This window comes from Moschus berezovskii, chromosome 13, assembly GCF_049115385.1.
Source record: "Moschus berezovskii isolate FMDL1 chromosome 13, NW_MosBer_1.0, whole genome shotgun sequence".
NCBI classification, from domain to species: Eukaryota; Metazoa; Chordata; class Mammalia; order Artiodactyla; family Moschidae; genus Moschus; species Moschus berezovskii.
The window spans coordinates 12,860,887-12,876,693 of NC_142472.1; the positions used below are offsets into that span (position 1 = coordinate 12,860,887).

Sequence of the window (15,807 nt, forward strand, 5' to 3'; positions counted from 1 at the left end):
ACTCAGTCATAAAATAACGACCAAGCAGTGGTTTTCAAACTGGGGTGTGAGCAGCTATGAGGCCAAAGGTAAACATGTAGGGTAGTTTATGGAAACATCGATTTTACTTTAAAAGTTTGGGGGCAAAAGGGGTGAGTCATTTAAAGATATTTTTTAATATTAGAACATATATATATGTGTGTGTATATATATATACACAGGCTTCCCTGGTGGCTCAGATAGTTAAGAATCTGCCTGCAATGCAGGAGACTAGGGTTCAATCCCCCTGGAGAAGGGAATGGCTATCAACTCCAGTATTCTTGCCTGGAAAATCCGACGGACAGAGGAGCCTGGTGGGCTACAGGCAATGGGGTTGCAAAGAGTTGACACGATTGAGCAACTAACACACATACACAGAGAAAACAAGATTTAGACGACTTCAAATAAATAAGGAGACCTGTTCTGTCAGTCCTTCTAAGCCTCAGGAGACCAACTCCTCTCTTCTCTGCTATCATGATGCCTCAATGGAAAGACTTGAGAAATACTGAAGGACAGGGTCTCCTGGGCTGTTGCTTCTACTTTTAACATCTAGGGATTGTGTTTTTTGCCTAGTAGTGAGAGGAATCTTTAGGGACCTGTGATCCAGTGGGGTTTGGTTTGTTAACTGAAGCAGGAACATAAAGTTCATTGCAGCAAAAGATTTCATCTGAATCACTAACCCTCAAAGAAAATAATGCTTTTCCAGGCCATTCACTTGCCTAAAATGGTCATGGGGGTGTACTCTGGACTTGGTGTTACCTTTGGGGCTGGGCAATCTAATGTACCAATTAATCTACTATAAAATCAGAGCTGGTCAAAAGCACTTGGACCGTTCATGTCGCTAAAAAGTGATGTCCATTGTATTTCAGTTGTAATTTGCTCACTTGGACAAGAGATAATCTTGCTCTAAGAAATCCATCAAATTAACTATTTTTCTTAGGAATTTACAATATAACTAAGGATAATATGGTAATGAAAAAGCAGATTTGGAATTGCAGATCATTTTATATCCCCACACATATAAGAATTAAACATGACAGAATGGGGGACTAGGTTTAAGGTCAAAAGAAGCCAAAATGCAGGTTTAAATAAAATGTTTAGTCTGAAAAAGTATTTTCAAAATAGAGGCATATGTTTTTCAGCGGCTATTATAGAGATAAGTTAGAGTGTTAGAGTAAGTTAATAGTGTTAGTTTTTATCTTAATCTTTTATAACCAAAATTTTCATCAGCTACTTACTCCCGATATTTGCTAAATGCCTTCATTTCCAATCATAATGTAACAAAATCCTCCATCATACTTCAAAAATTGGAATTTTTTTTCAGATTTCTAGGCGTGAATTGTGATTTATTTTTCAAAGGGAAATCACAAATGTTAACAAATTTGGAAATGATTCAGTGTTACAATATTTTAATCTAGATATCTAAATGCTTCTTACTCAGCAACATTTATCAACCAAAATTCTATATGCTTGAAAAAACTGTATTGGAAAACCCCTAAGAAAAAAATCTAGTGCATTTTCTAGAATGTAAACTTCTAAAAAAAACACTGATAATTTCTGTAATAAGTATAAAAAGAAGTATAATGTAACTGTAAAAAGAAAATTTTTGTGCGTCATTATTCCTTAAAGGGCGGATTAGCTTAAGGATTTTTTCTAAGGAGAGTGAAAACTAGTAAACTTGGAATACATTTAATTTCCTTGGTAACAAATGAACGAGACCCACAAGTGATGGTAGCTTTTACTCATGTGTCAGAGGTGTTTCTATCTCAAAAACATGAAATTTTAACTCATAAGGAAATTTTTAGAATATAATGTGAACTTTATATATGTTTCTACTTGATATCATTTAATCAAGTCATGAACTTTTGAGGGTACACTACTATGAACAAACTATATATCCCGAATAAGTCTAAGCTGAGATTCCCTATGGTTGGGATGAGTAGTTTTCATTTCTTTGTTTTAATTACAAATTCAATAAATATCTGTTGAGTAGATAAATGGATAGATGGATAAATGGGACAAAACCAAAAAAAAAAAAAGATTCTCTTTATTTTAAATGTATATATCAGTTATATTTTCTATAAAGGAAACTTTTGTGCAGTCTAAATGTACTAGCCTGAGCTGTGTTTTTAATACATCAAAACAAATATTTATGAGATGTGTAAGGGTCTGAACTTTCAGTTAGCAAGATGAAATATCTACTGCTGGTTGCATTATTAGTTGAAAATTCTCTGGGGAAGCCTGCATTCATAGCAGGATATAAAATAAAGAGAAACATCTGTCACTAACTATTTGCTTTTGAGAAGTTTCAGAAGATCAGCTGTTCAAAATTTTCAAACAGGAAACAGTGCAGCCCATACCTTAATATATAACAGGAATATATGGCATAACTATTGGAAAAGAAGAGAAAATGTTATCATTATCTTCAGATGATATGATTATATACCTAGAAAATCCAAGAGTATTAAATTTAATTCTCACTAGGAAAAAGTGAGTTCTGGTGAGCTGCCAGAAATGAGATAACTAAATAGAGTTAAATGGAACCAATAGTCTTCTTGTTCTCCAGCACAGCAATAATCACGTAGAATACATAAAAGAAAAATATATCATTTATAATAGCTACATAAAACAAATGGGAATGATGCTAACTGAAAATGTTTTAGATAGATATAAAAATTAACAAACTGTCTGGAGATATAAAGTAATAAGTGAATAAAATTGAGAGAGATTTCTAGATTAGTGTTCTTATCATTTAAGAATATTAGATCTTACAAAATTATAGATTCAACATGATTTTAATAAAATATTAAAAGGATTTTTTGTTGCTGGAAGAGGTTATTATGATTATGGGAAAGAACTTAAAAATGATTTTGAAATTTATCTGAAGAAGAAATAGATGAGGACAGAAGAGAAATTTCTGAAAAAGAATCACAGTATATGAAATTGGCACTAGTAGATGGACACATATACTATTAATCTAAAACCATCAAAACAGCTTGTTACTGATGAAGGAATAGACAGCTAAATCAGTGAAATTAACTAAAAGTATCTTGAGAGATACCCCAGTTCACCAAGAACTCAGGATCCAAGATAAGTACTGCGTATAGAAAAGATGCCTTATTCATATTGAAAAAGGTTTAGAAAAATTGAAAAGAAAAAATTATTTTGTAAACTCGTACCGTTCCTCAAAATAAATTCTATGTTGATTTGATTAAAAAAGATAATCCACAAAATGGCAAAAGAAAATATAGGTGAATCATTCAGCAATAACAGGCAGGCATGTCTTCTGAAGAATTAAAAAAACAAACAATGTATACAAAGAAAACAAAAAAGAACAACAGAAAGCTCGCTCTTTTATGGTTTCAATCCGTGGTGACGCGAATCTTCTGGTTCAGTGTCAGCTTGAGCACAAGTAGCTATCTAACTTCCCCCACAAAATCCCCAGTAAAATAACTGAAAGTTGATTTAAGAAATGGGGAAAAAGAAAACTTTCAGCAGGGTTAGAAATAAGGAAAGTGTATTAGCCACATGTTTTGAAGTCTGTGCTACTACTAGTTATACTGAAAACCCCCAGCTTTTGCCCAGGGGTTATATTAAACCAGAAAACAACAGGTCACTGATCAGACTCCCTTGTGCCATAGAAACAGCAACAGCAGTGAGGCTTGGCCAGGTTGTATACTTCGCATACAGGCTGAGTATACAGAAAAGCTGGGTAAACAGAAGTAACCCCTGTAAGAAGAAACTGAGCAGAGGTGACATACCCCTGCCAGGCACCCTCTGACCAGAACCCCCTCCACCCTGTACTGAAGCTGTACCGCCATGGGACTCCATCAAACTGACACCAAGGAATCTTTAGTTCATGTTTGAGGTGAGACGCTATCTACAGTCAGGTGGCAAGTGGCAATAAACACAGATTTCTCTGCCCTGGTTGAACAAAAAGAAACAAGCCTGAGCAGACTTCATGCAAGATGAATACATGAATTAAAAAAAAAAAAACAAGCAAAAAACTAGACTTGTAAGGAAGATCCAATATGAGGCCAATGGAAAGATTTTGCAAACTAAAAAGAAGATCAAGATGGAATGCTCAAGGTTTATCATAAAAAAGTGGGAAATATTAAGATACCATCTTGCTTTGTGTTTTCAGTAAAGTTGAGTAAAATTCATGCTTTCTTCACGGACATATGAACTAAAAAAGGAAAGATGAGAAGAAAAGACAACAGACTGGACTTAAAAGGGACCGAGAGCTATCCAGAAATTAAAAGAGTAGCTGGTTGGCGTAAGAAAGGAATCTGAGTAAACCAACATTTCAATAGCAGATTAAAAAAAAAAAAAACACTTAATTTTATGCACGGAAGAGCGCTGTCAGTGTACAAAATTGAATCAATGAGGTGGAGAATACACCAGACGTATTCATACAACATATTGAAAGGGAGATGAAAATGATCAGAAAGCTAGTGACAGCTATGGAGGTTAAAAAACAAAGATCCAACCTAAGAACTATTAATGCCTGAGAGAGAGAGTGAGTGAGAAAGAAACGAAATAGGAGCAATACTTAAAAGGTACAGGTAACAAAGTCTTGGGAGGTTCAGAAAGGAACTGAGAACGAAGATCCAAAGAATATCTGGTGCTTGAGGCAAAGCAACAAAAAGCCTGTGAACATCCTAGCAATAATGGAGATAAAGGAAGATTTCTAAAATTATTAGCCTTTCTGCCCCTGAAAAGAGTTAGCTACAATTGAACTCACTGGCTTCTGACTTCTCTTGGGCAGTACAAAACACTAATAAAAGTCAACAGAAACGTCTCTACTGAATTTTGAGTGAAAAATGTATTACTCCAAATAAATACACTCAATCATATTCTATTTCCTGCCAGAAAGTGAAAAATATTCTCAAATATGTACCGGATCAAAAACTACAGCAGTTCCCAGGAATACCACTAGAGTTAGATTCTAAAGGAAAAAAGTCAGGCACTGGGATTAAATATTTATGTATTAGAATGTTAATCACAGCATGATTTATGAGAACAAACAATTAGTTTGCTTAAACAACGCAAATGTTAAGTGACAGGAAATGCTAAATAAATGATGGTATCTTCATATCATCGGACATTAAGCAGCTCTTAATAACCATGTTTTCTAACCACATAGAATATCAGATCCAAACACTTCTCGTGTGATATAAATATTTTATATTTTTTCTTTAGGAAGCAAATGTTCTATTACCAGAAAACAAAACAAAAAATATTGTAAGACAAAAATTCTAAAAATGCTTTTATGCTTGCAAACATGTCACTTCCTGAACAATAGGTCAAATGTTATGAAAATCTAGGGACAATCATGTATAAGCTGCAAGTACCCTTTCAGCCTGAATAGCCTCAGATGCAAGAAAGTAGCAAGATAGAGAAATTACATTCTTTTGCTAAGTCTGGACATACTTTCATGATTGTGAACTTTGCCCAGTTAGATGAGATAATAAGCATATCATATATCATAGTCTGCTGTCCAAGTTGATCAGCAGAAATTATAGTAATCAGTGTTACTGAAAAATAAGTCACAAGGTAAAATACAGTTTAGTATTTCAACAACCTGATGTTAATTTGAATAATTCAAACTCACAGTGAGTGGGTGGTGGTAGAGGGGCTGGCCAACTTTTAAGAAAAGAGATTAAATGAAAGAATGAACAGTGACAATGGCTTGCAAATTGCAGCTTTCCAATAATAGTAAAATTTGCATAGCACTTTTCATAGAACTTGGGAATAAAAATGTTATATTATAACTGCTGGTTATTACTTCTAATAATAAGACATAACTAATGGAAAATTAACCACTAAGGCACCAAATGAGACAGTTTAAGCATGACATTTAGGCTATGGCTCCAATGTCTCATCACCTCCTTTGATTCAATAGGATTTTAGATAAAAAGAGAGGGGTTTCTAAGGAAAAAAAGGCATCTGAATTTTACTTTTCTTAATAGCAGTAGGGAACATAGAGATTGTTTTTGTGTTTCAAACGGCTAAAGATATTGGGCTATGGTTTGGTCTCTTTGGGGACTTGTAGCATGTATTTTTAGAAGGATTGCTGGCTAAGGTTTGGAATGAAGCAAGAGTCTGTGGTATCAGGGACCCATAATCACTGTCTCATGCTTTAATCAACTAAGCTATTCAATCAAGTACAAGAGCGTCAAACATGACTATGAAATATTATGAAGAGAAAATTGTTATGCAAAGAATAAATAATTACACGTTAAATCCAGGAGTAATAAATATGGGAAGAAATATTTGCCAAGAAACACTGTTTCCAGTGCAACATAAAAACTTTAAAACTAGAATGAGACTGTCTGATGATAGAATATTTTAGGTTGAGAAAGTGTGATGAAGGATTTGCTATATATGTTTTGATTGAAACTAAATGTATTCTAGGTATGGGTCCACCTGGGTTTGGGGGTAAAAGTTACAAGCAAAGCAATCAGTCAGCAGATCCAAAATATGAAACTGCTTATAAACTATTTAACAAAAATAACGTCACCAAGTCAAAACGTGACTAAAATATAGGGAGGCGTTGTTAATTGCTTTTTAAAGCTATCTGACTTTATGAATGAACCTAAAGAAACATCTCGAGTTCTAAACATTTTTCACATAAGCAACACCACTGCCTCAAAATCCACGATACTTTATATTTGAATTCACAGATGCGTATCCCAAAATGTATCATTAACTTCAACTGATCAACAAGAGAAACAGAGAGAAATGATGCCTTCCTTAAGAGCTCTGAGAAGAACCATAGTCACGTTCTTCTAGAATGAAAAGCTAGAGGTTTTCTGTCCTAGACCTTGGAATGAATCTCTTTTTCTGGTCCCTCCTTCAAAAGACAATCCAATCAAAAGACAATTTGGAATTTTAAAAATCAGGGCAGCAAACTATTTTAAAGAAAACAAATAGCGTGTTCTCTGAGGGCTTCTGTATTAACATATAGCCAGGATTCAGGTTCCTGTTCCTCCTAATATTGCTGAACATAAAGAACAGAATAAAATAGATGGCAGTTTTTAATGAATCATCTTTTTAAAAAAGACATGGTGGGCAATCTTAAAGCTCTCTTCATGTCTTAGTGAAAAGCCTCAATATAATTATTCTCATTAATATCATCAGCTGTCATTTGCACAGAATTTTATCCAGTGAATAAAGTGCTTCCAGCATGCACTATCTCATTAAATTTCAGACGTGGACAATAGGTACTCAAAGGGTTGGTTTGGAGACTGTCAGCCTGCACAAAAAAGAAGATTTCCAATTACGACTTTCATTATTTAGGCTACTCAACACTGTCTTCCCCAGATTATCAAATATCAGTCTCATTGTGACCCCATAAGTATTCAGATTCACGACTGCCCCTGTGCTATTTACAGAACAGCAATAAGTATATTAAGAAAATCTACTGGCTTTGCGATAAAGCTGACTGTAACCAGCTCATAAAGCTGGTATCTGTGTCCTTCAGCAGGAAGGAAAAAATCCCGTCTGGGGGAGAGCCTGTCCTGTGGTGTGGTTCAGTACAATAGCTTTCTTTTTCTTTACAGGGTCAAAAATTCAGCAAAAGAAATTAATAAAAAGCCTTCTCAGATTTAAAAAAAAAACAAAAACCTCTCTCTACTGCCAACCCCACTGCCCCCTCCCACCAGAAGATAGAGACAGAGAATTTTAGAAACAGTTTATTCACAGTGCTTAACTCAAAGCAGACTTCCCCTGGATTAGAAGTGCAATTTACATACTGTATAAAATGTCAGGATGATATTCTGGTTCCTTATACACACTGCTGATTTTATTGTATACTTTACAGTCTTTTCCTCCCATAAAAATTTCCCCTTTCGAGGTTTAGATCATTTTCTAACGTAAAGAGTAGGCATTCACATTTCTCTTTTTGAAATAACGAGGCAAAGTGGTTCGCCATAAACATTTTAAGTTCAACAGGCATTGGCCCATGAATATATATGTATATATATGAATATGTGTATGTGTAGGCAGATAAAGAGAAATAATAGTAACCAACATTGATTGAGGGCTCTCAAAATGCTAAAGCTCTAAAATTCTTATTAGTCAGTGCCTGAAATATCACTGCCAAAGTCCTGTTTGAAAGTTGGGATGAGTGGTTATGTTTAAACTTTGAACTCCAAACAGAAATTTCAGCCAGTTTTAGAGGCTGGTTGCAATTTAAGCTCCATATTGAACTAACAGTCTAAATGCTCTAAACCTCACTTTTTTTTAAAATCTGTGCTCTAGGTGCTCTAAACCTCACTTTTTTTTTTTTTTTTAATCTGTAAAATGAGGCACTATTATACATCTCTCTCAGGGCACATTAAATTAGAAAAAAAAATTAATGTTTTGAAAGTAATTGTCAAAGTGCCTAGAAGAGTTAGTTCCCTTCTTCTGCTCTATTCATTATCTGTTATTTAACCTAGAAATCAAAGAAAATTGTGCTGTTCTGTGGACCTGGCCCTGAATTCCCGATTTGTTTTAGTGGAGGGACATAAGCACTTGTTCACTTTCTTTCAAAAACAGTGAGAGAAATGACTACAAATTAAACTATAAGAAAACATCAGAAAAGGCTCATCCCTGTGTTAACAGCCTCCACCCCCGCCACCCTGGCTCACCTAATATCACTTTCAGGAGAAGGGAGAGAAAAGGAGAGGTGTAAAGTCATTTTGTTCCCTCAAGCTTAGAAAAAGCACAAGTGCATTTTATATAGCTACCTTTAGTCAGGGCAACTTAATTTTTCCCTTAGGGTTTGAGTGAGTTAGGATGGTTCCATGGATACCACCCGTGTAGAAAGAATTTCAAGTGCTGGATTTTGGAAACACCCAGAAATTTAGTGTTACCTGTGGCCTGCAAGTTACAATCTTCTCTCGGTCTAATCCGGAGAGGACTTTTGTGAGGATTCCAACTTTGCAACAGCTTGGAAGGGCCTATGCCAGACTACCAAATGGATGTCACTCAGGTCCCCTCTCCCCACCTTCCACATCCATGGCAGGCATGACCAATTGATCCCAGAGATTTTCCCCCTGTGAGTCTACACTTGGCACTGGAAGATTTCTCAAAACAAGTTTCCAGGCAGGCAGCCACCACCGACAGATCAGAGTTCCCTTGTGAGCTGAAGCCACCCCCAGACTAGGCTAAAGGTTACCTTTGAACTACTTGTGGAAAACAAGGGCAGAGGGTACGTGCTTGCTGAATAAATGAACCGTCTTCATGTAATTCTAATGGGAATATTTACCCTACTTGTGAGCACAAGCTTCTCAGGCATTTCATTACCATTCATTTAGATATAAATACCCGGAATACTACTTATAAATCACTCTTATCTCTTCATTAATAAGCGCTTCTTAAGAGTCATTATGAGATAAAATAGTCTTGGCCGGTTCACTTTGCTGTAAGTCGTTATAATTAAGAAAAGTGTACATCTTTATGACTAGTCTTATAATTCGGGCTCTTCAGTAATTAGATTGAGATGAAGTTTTATTATGTTTCAATTTCGTTTTCTATAGCAGTGGATAAATGGAAGCCTACCTGGGGTGCCTGTCGCCCAAATAAGCTTGTGTTTTCATGGGCAGTGGAAAGATGTACCGAGAGCTATTTCTTCAAAACAAGCACTGCAAAACAAATGTCTGATTCTTTGGCCAGTGTGCATCAGTGGCAAAACAAACAGGCCATTATATCTGTGGCGAAGAATGAGATTGCAAAGTCAGTGGGGAACAAGGCACATTATCAGCTGGTCTACATTGTAAAACAAAGGCACAAAAGCGCTGTTAATACATGAAAAAGCCAAGGTTTCACGGTTCTCAGTGAACTTCAATGGCTGGTGGGATCAACCTGAATTTAAGTTGACTTGTCTCTGTTTAGTTTCCATATTTTCCTTACCAGACGGCATGTTTCCCTTTCTGATCAGGATCTACTCAGCAGTATTACTGGGTACTGGCCTCTTTTTCCCTCTGTCTCTCTCAATTTGTTGCTCTTAAAATGATAGCCTGTGTTTATTCGGGATTAAAAAAAAAATCAACCTGTTTGAAACGCGAGTAATCTTAAATATGCTGCATCTATTTTCACGAGTGTGGTTCTTCTGGGGGCGTGTGGTAATATTTGAAAGAAAGCAAACGCAACTAAAGAATCGCACTGGAATTTTACAAGCATTTCTAGGACCTAACCCTGTAAGGCTAAGGCCTTTAAACTATGAGGAATTTTGAAACCACCATTAACCAATGTCATGTGAGATGAACTGTGTTTTTTTTATTTTGTCACTTTTGGCCAGCTGGGAGGGCAAGAGTCAGTCCACACCGCGGTGGAGCAGAGGGTGCAGTTTCTTTTCTTGCATTTTTGACGGTGTGTGGAAAACAAGTAGGCATCTGTAGAGACGCTTCACTTCGACTGTTTCCCCTGCTGCTTCTGGCGAATGATAACAAAATAAGATCTAGGCTGCAGGACAAAAATTTCCCTAAATATTTAGCCCTATCCATGCTGAATAAAATAGCCTTATTTCGGTGCATCCATATTATACTATTTGCTGGCAAAATAACTCTTTAATTCATGTGTTTTTTCCCTTGAAAGGTAGGAGGAAAGAGGCAAAATGAAACAAATATCTTAACTGCCTATTAGTTTTAGTTTATAGATGAGCCTTGATAAGCCTCAGAAGCCACTAATTAGAAGGAGCTCACTAATGAGGAGATGGTGACAGCCTTCTCCCCCTTCTTCGCTAGCTGTCATTGGATGCTTCCTACAAGGCCCCCATTCAAATGTGTCTTCTTGGAAAGCCCTTCCCGGCCCTGTTCCCCCACCCCCACTGCCCCAGAAAGGCACTATTCCTGCCCACTGTGCCCCCCTCTACTTGAGTCGTCATGTCCTTGATGTTGACCTTGCGGATGTTGAGTCTGGTTAGAACATGAGCCAACTGAGCTCAGGCTAACACCTCTTTCTAGCTCAGCACCCAGAACAGCATCTGGGTAGTCACCTGGGGTCTGCTGACTGATGGACTGACCAAAGAAATAAAGGACCCAAGGGATAAAGAGCAATTGCTGAGAAAATTTAAGGGCCTTAATTTTCCGTTCTCCACAGTGAACTGGAAATCCATCTGCCTAAGGTGCAGTGAAACTTGATGTGTTCAAGGAGCACTGGCCTGTGATCCACTTTCTCTCCAACATCCACTGTCCGCACCTGCTTCCTGGCCGTGGCTGCAGACAGTCACGTGGGGGAAAGATGGAGGAGAGGATGCCTGAGCTTGTGCTAAAGCTATGGGGGTCGAGGCGGAGGACAATGGCGACCCCTCCAGAGAAGCGCATCCTCTCAACCAGGGGGAGGGGGACTGGCCGTGCACTGGGCATGGAGCCCTACTTACGTCTTCTGTCATTTCTCCTTCCACCAGCAACACTTTCAGAGGATGACTGCATAACACATGCCACTTATGGTAGCATCTCACAGACTCAAGCTTGACTGTACTCAAACTGTCAATCAAATAACACAAAGGTGAAAAAAAAACAAAAGTCCTGCTCATTCCATGTCTTTTTAACAACTCTTAGGTGCCCCACTTCACCCCTACTTCAGGGTCTCCAGGGACCAGGGAAATTCCTATTTCTTACTGTTTACTGGAATGAATGATCCTCTTCTAGACACTGAAGTCCTTGAGTACTGGGAATGTCGTATATACATCTATGTTCCCCATGGGGCCCAGAACAAGCACCAGGCAAGACCAAGCTGTATCCTGTGAAATCAAAAGCTCACGGTCAGGGCTGTAGTTTGGATGGATGAGAGCAGGCTGCAAGACTGCTGATGCAACAACTGTCTAACAGAGGGGCCTGAACTGATCATGGGACCTCATCCCGGGTGGTCTGATCCACCCCAGGGAGCCAACAACGGCCTTGTGGAGAGGAGGTGGCCCTGCAAGGCACAGGCTATGTCTCAGATGGCTGCTGGACCCTGAAAAATGAATGACCTTTACCCATGTGCCTGCTCCCTAGTTTTTCTTATCTCCAAACACCCAAGAGCATCATGAGAAGCATAAGAAAATACCGTCTAGGTTTCCAAGGATATGTTTTGTAATCGAAAGTCCTACCCATTTTTCACTGCGGCCAGCCCTGGGTTGAGAAAGACACCTTCTCCGGGTTATGGGAACACACATCTTTCCTCGCAGCTTCAGAAGGCGTCGGAAGTGTCCTGAATCAGGCAATTTCCTTTCTGTGGAGCCCCATGTGTGCACACAATGAGAGCTCATTTCCTCCTATTGGCTTTTGTTTGAACCGTTTCCTTTGATATGGGATGTCTTCCGCTCTCCTTCGAAGTTATCTAAATCCAGGCATCCTTCTCAACCCGGGGCCCCTCCAATTGGAGTCAGGCCCAGTTGGTCTAACTCTGATGGCTTTTCCCTCTCTCCTACCACAGATTAAGCAGTAAGTGCCTGAGGTCCTTAATCCAAACAGAGTTACAGTCAGATTCTCCATTGCGTGCACGCGTGTGTGTTCAAGATGTGTATGCATGTGTGTGTCTTAACACCTCAGTGCGACTGCCGGCTATCAATCATCTTTGTTTTGCTTGCTTTCTGAAGCATCTGTGGACAGGCACACTGTTGGCTTTTAATCAGTATGTTCTAAGTAGAAAGAATGAGCCTCTTGAAAATGATTCACAATGAATTGGAAGATTTGTAGATATCCTGAGCTGAAACTGAGACTTTCTATCCCAGAGTATCATAAATTTCTCTCTGTATTCCACCCCCACTTTTTAAATTTCTTTTTCATTTTTCTGTTATTGCTCCCTGTGTATAGATCAAATGGACTCAGCTCCACACTTCTTTCCTCCTGTCTGTGTGTGACCCAGATCTCATGACCTGGAGCGCCAGTAAGCACCTAACTTGTGAAAATACTTCTGCTGTTGATGGCTTCTCAGTGGGAAAAAAACCGACACGTGACACTGAGCCTTCCAACACAGGCAACTGGGTCACTATATCCAGGAAGGAAGGAGCGTGTGGTTGCAGGAAACACCTTGGAGAAATCTTTGCTTATTTATTCTCCAAGCAACAAAGGACCATCCTTTCCTCCGGGACCAGAGGACCAGAATGGACTGGCAGCTGTTGGGCGTCTATCTGGGTCTCAGAGGAAATGCATTTGCTCATTCACTCATTCATTCCAAAAGTATAAGTTCAGAAGTTTGGTCCCCATGTGAGCCAGTTACCTTCTTGTCTGAATGACCGAACAGCAGCCTGAGTGGGGACAGAATCACCTTTATCTTTGCCGAAACATCTCAAAGCACAGGCGACCAGGGAGCTGGGCTAAGAGCTCCACTTTCATACACACACGGTAGGAAAGTTCTCGAAAGTGGCCCAGTCTTCCTGTTTTCAAAGCAAAAACATTCCTTTAGTCCACGGTAACATGCTCCAGTGTCGTACCATCCCTACCAAATATAAGTCTTCCCCAAAAGTCTGGTATAGTATTATCTTATAGAATATAAAGTCTTCCTGCATTTTGCTGAGAAAGCAGTGAACTCTTGGTGAGTGATAAGCAGACTTGGAGAAACTGCAGAAAGAGTCATGGTGAAGCCCTGCTCTTTCCGGAATTGTGTAGAGGGTCTGTAGCATTCACTGGGGATTAGTCCCCACCAGGTTCATGTTCACCCAGAGAAATATACCCAAATATTCTGCACGGAGTGTTTATTCTGTGCAGTAGAGAATAAACTCAGTTCTCTACATGTGTAATCTATAACTCTTCCCATCATCCCAACAAGTGGAAATGACTATCTCATTTCAAAGATGAGAAAACAGATTCAAACACATTTTTTAATCTGTCTAAAGTTGTGCGTTTAGTCTATGGTCCAGCCAGAATATGAACAAAGGGCTTGAATTCTCTCTTAACCTCCGGCCCAGGAGGTCTCGTTCTCATTTGTATTCAAATCACTCTGTGGTCTTGCAATAAATGCTGATTCCTGGGTCCCAGCCCAGACGTCCCAAGTTGGAATCTCAGAGGCTAAGGCCTAGGAACCTGCCATCTGTTCTTTTAACAAGCTTCCCAAGAGTCTGTGCAGCCAGTGAAACCAGCATTTGGAGTAACCGGTGAGGGATTTTGAGATGTGCTTGGAAGGAACAACCTCTTTCTTCTCCTATGGACAGAGTAGGGTGGGGCAGTCCATGTGGTTACAGAAATATGACCTTGTCCCAATGGCTACAAGAGCTCATTCTGGCCTGGACTGTGGGCATGTTTATCTTTGACTTAGTTTTCAAGTGGCCCTCAAGGGTGAATAAATAGGCCAATCCATTTTGTGAGATGTGCTGTACATTCTGTGCAGCTGAATGTAATCAGAAGGCTCTGTCCTACAGCAATTAAGCAACTGAGACTTATTTTAAAAGTTAGGGCGCTCCAGATACCTCCCCGGTTGATGCATCTCACCCTTGGTCTCTCTCTGTTGCCTTCATCAATGACACCTCTGCTCTGATGTTTACAGGAAAAAACAAAAAAAGGGCTCTGGCTGAAGGGGTCAAGGTTTAGCTGTACTTCAGTACTAAAAGACAATTTCATACAAACGTGCACAATCTCTGGTGGCGGGGGGAGTGGGGGAAGGGATGAATTCTCTCTTTGTTTGTGATAGAAATTTCTGGGTATATTTGGGTGGATGATGGGCTATGCTTTTCTGTAAGTACGACTCATGGTTAATAATCATCTCTATAAAGGCCTGTCTCAGTTGTAAAATATTTCACTGAATCATGTCCCACAAACATTTATTGAACACTTACTTCTTACCAGACATGGGTTTCAACTGCATGGAGGTTGCTCAAATAAGGAGGCTTTAAAAATACCCCACAGGTGAACATCTCTACTGACAGACTGTGATCTTGAAAAAGAGTTCTAGGCCCATGAATTATCTATTTTCTGAACCCAGTGAGATAAAGATAAAGATAAACTCAGCTATGAAGAACGAGTAAATAACAAAGGAACAACAAATAACATCGGCGAGGCACTTTAGAAAGCAGTGGCGGCCACTGTATTTTAGTTAAGCCTTCAATGACGCAAGGCTCATCTTTAATTAATAATTGGGGATCGATGCAGTATGTTGGCATCACCCCATGATGGTTGCCTTGAATAGAGTAAGATTCATTTCAAGGCAAAGGTCTCTCAGAGTCTCCCTGGAGAAGCATTTAAACCTCAGCTTATACCTACCTTCCTTCAAACATATCTGATGATTTCCCCCTTTCCTGTTACAGCAGGATCAGACCTGTTTCTACACATTTTCAAACACTATTACTCCCTGGTGGTCTCAGCCTGTCTATCCACTGCAGCCTCTCAGGCTTCAAGGCACACCAGGTGCCATCTGCCCTCCCAGCCCACCTTCCCACAAACAGACACCTTCTTATCTTAACCCTGTTTCCCCTCTGCTTACCTCATTTCTCCTTTGGCTGCTCTAAATTCTCCACACCCCCTCCCTGGATGTTTTAACTTTCCGCTCTTCTGGTTCCTTGTGATCAGCTGCCTGGTCACCATGCTCCAAAAATGCCTCTTGTGGCATCTGCCTCAGTTCTCATCTTTCCTGAAGTTTGTTTAGGATCTGGCATTATCTTCCATTATCATCTGGTCTCAGGAAACAGTGATACACATTCATACTGCTATCACTGTGTTGAGTTAGTCGCTCAGTCATGTCTGACTTTGCGACCCCATGGACTGTAGCCCACCAGACTCCTCTGTCCATGGGATTCTCCAGACAAGAATACTGGAGTGGGTAGCCATTCCCCTTTCAGGGGAATCTTCCTGACACAGGGATCAAACCAGGGTCTCCTGCACT

The 15,807-nt window shown here is 39.2% G+C and overlaps 1 protein-coding gene across 5 annotated transcripts in view; it reads right to left on the reverse strand.

The window, feature by feature from the left end:
* The window catches only part of MBNL2 (muscleblind like splicing regulator 2), a 170,517-nt gene that overhangs the window by 136,761 nt on the left and 17,949 nt on the right, over positions 1-15,807 (reverse strand). The window contains exon 1 of one of the 5 annotated variants that reach the window (XM_055426578.2): positions 9,568-10,763. The exons of the other annotated variants lie outside the window; for them this stretch is intronic. The gene's annotated coding sequence lies outside the window, so the exon portion shown is untranslated. Of the gene's footprint in view, positions 1-9,567; positions 10,764-15,807 lie in introns of those variants that run through there. 5 annotated transcript variants of the gene reach the window in all.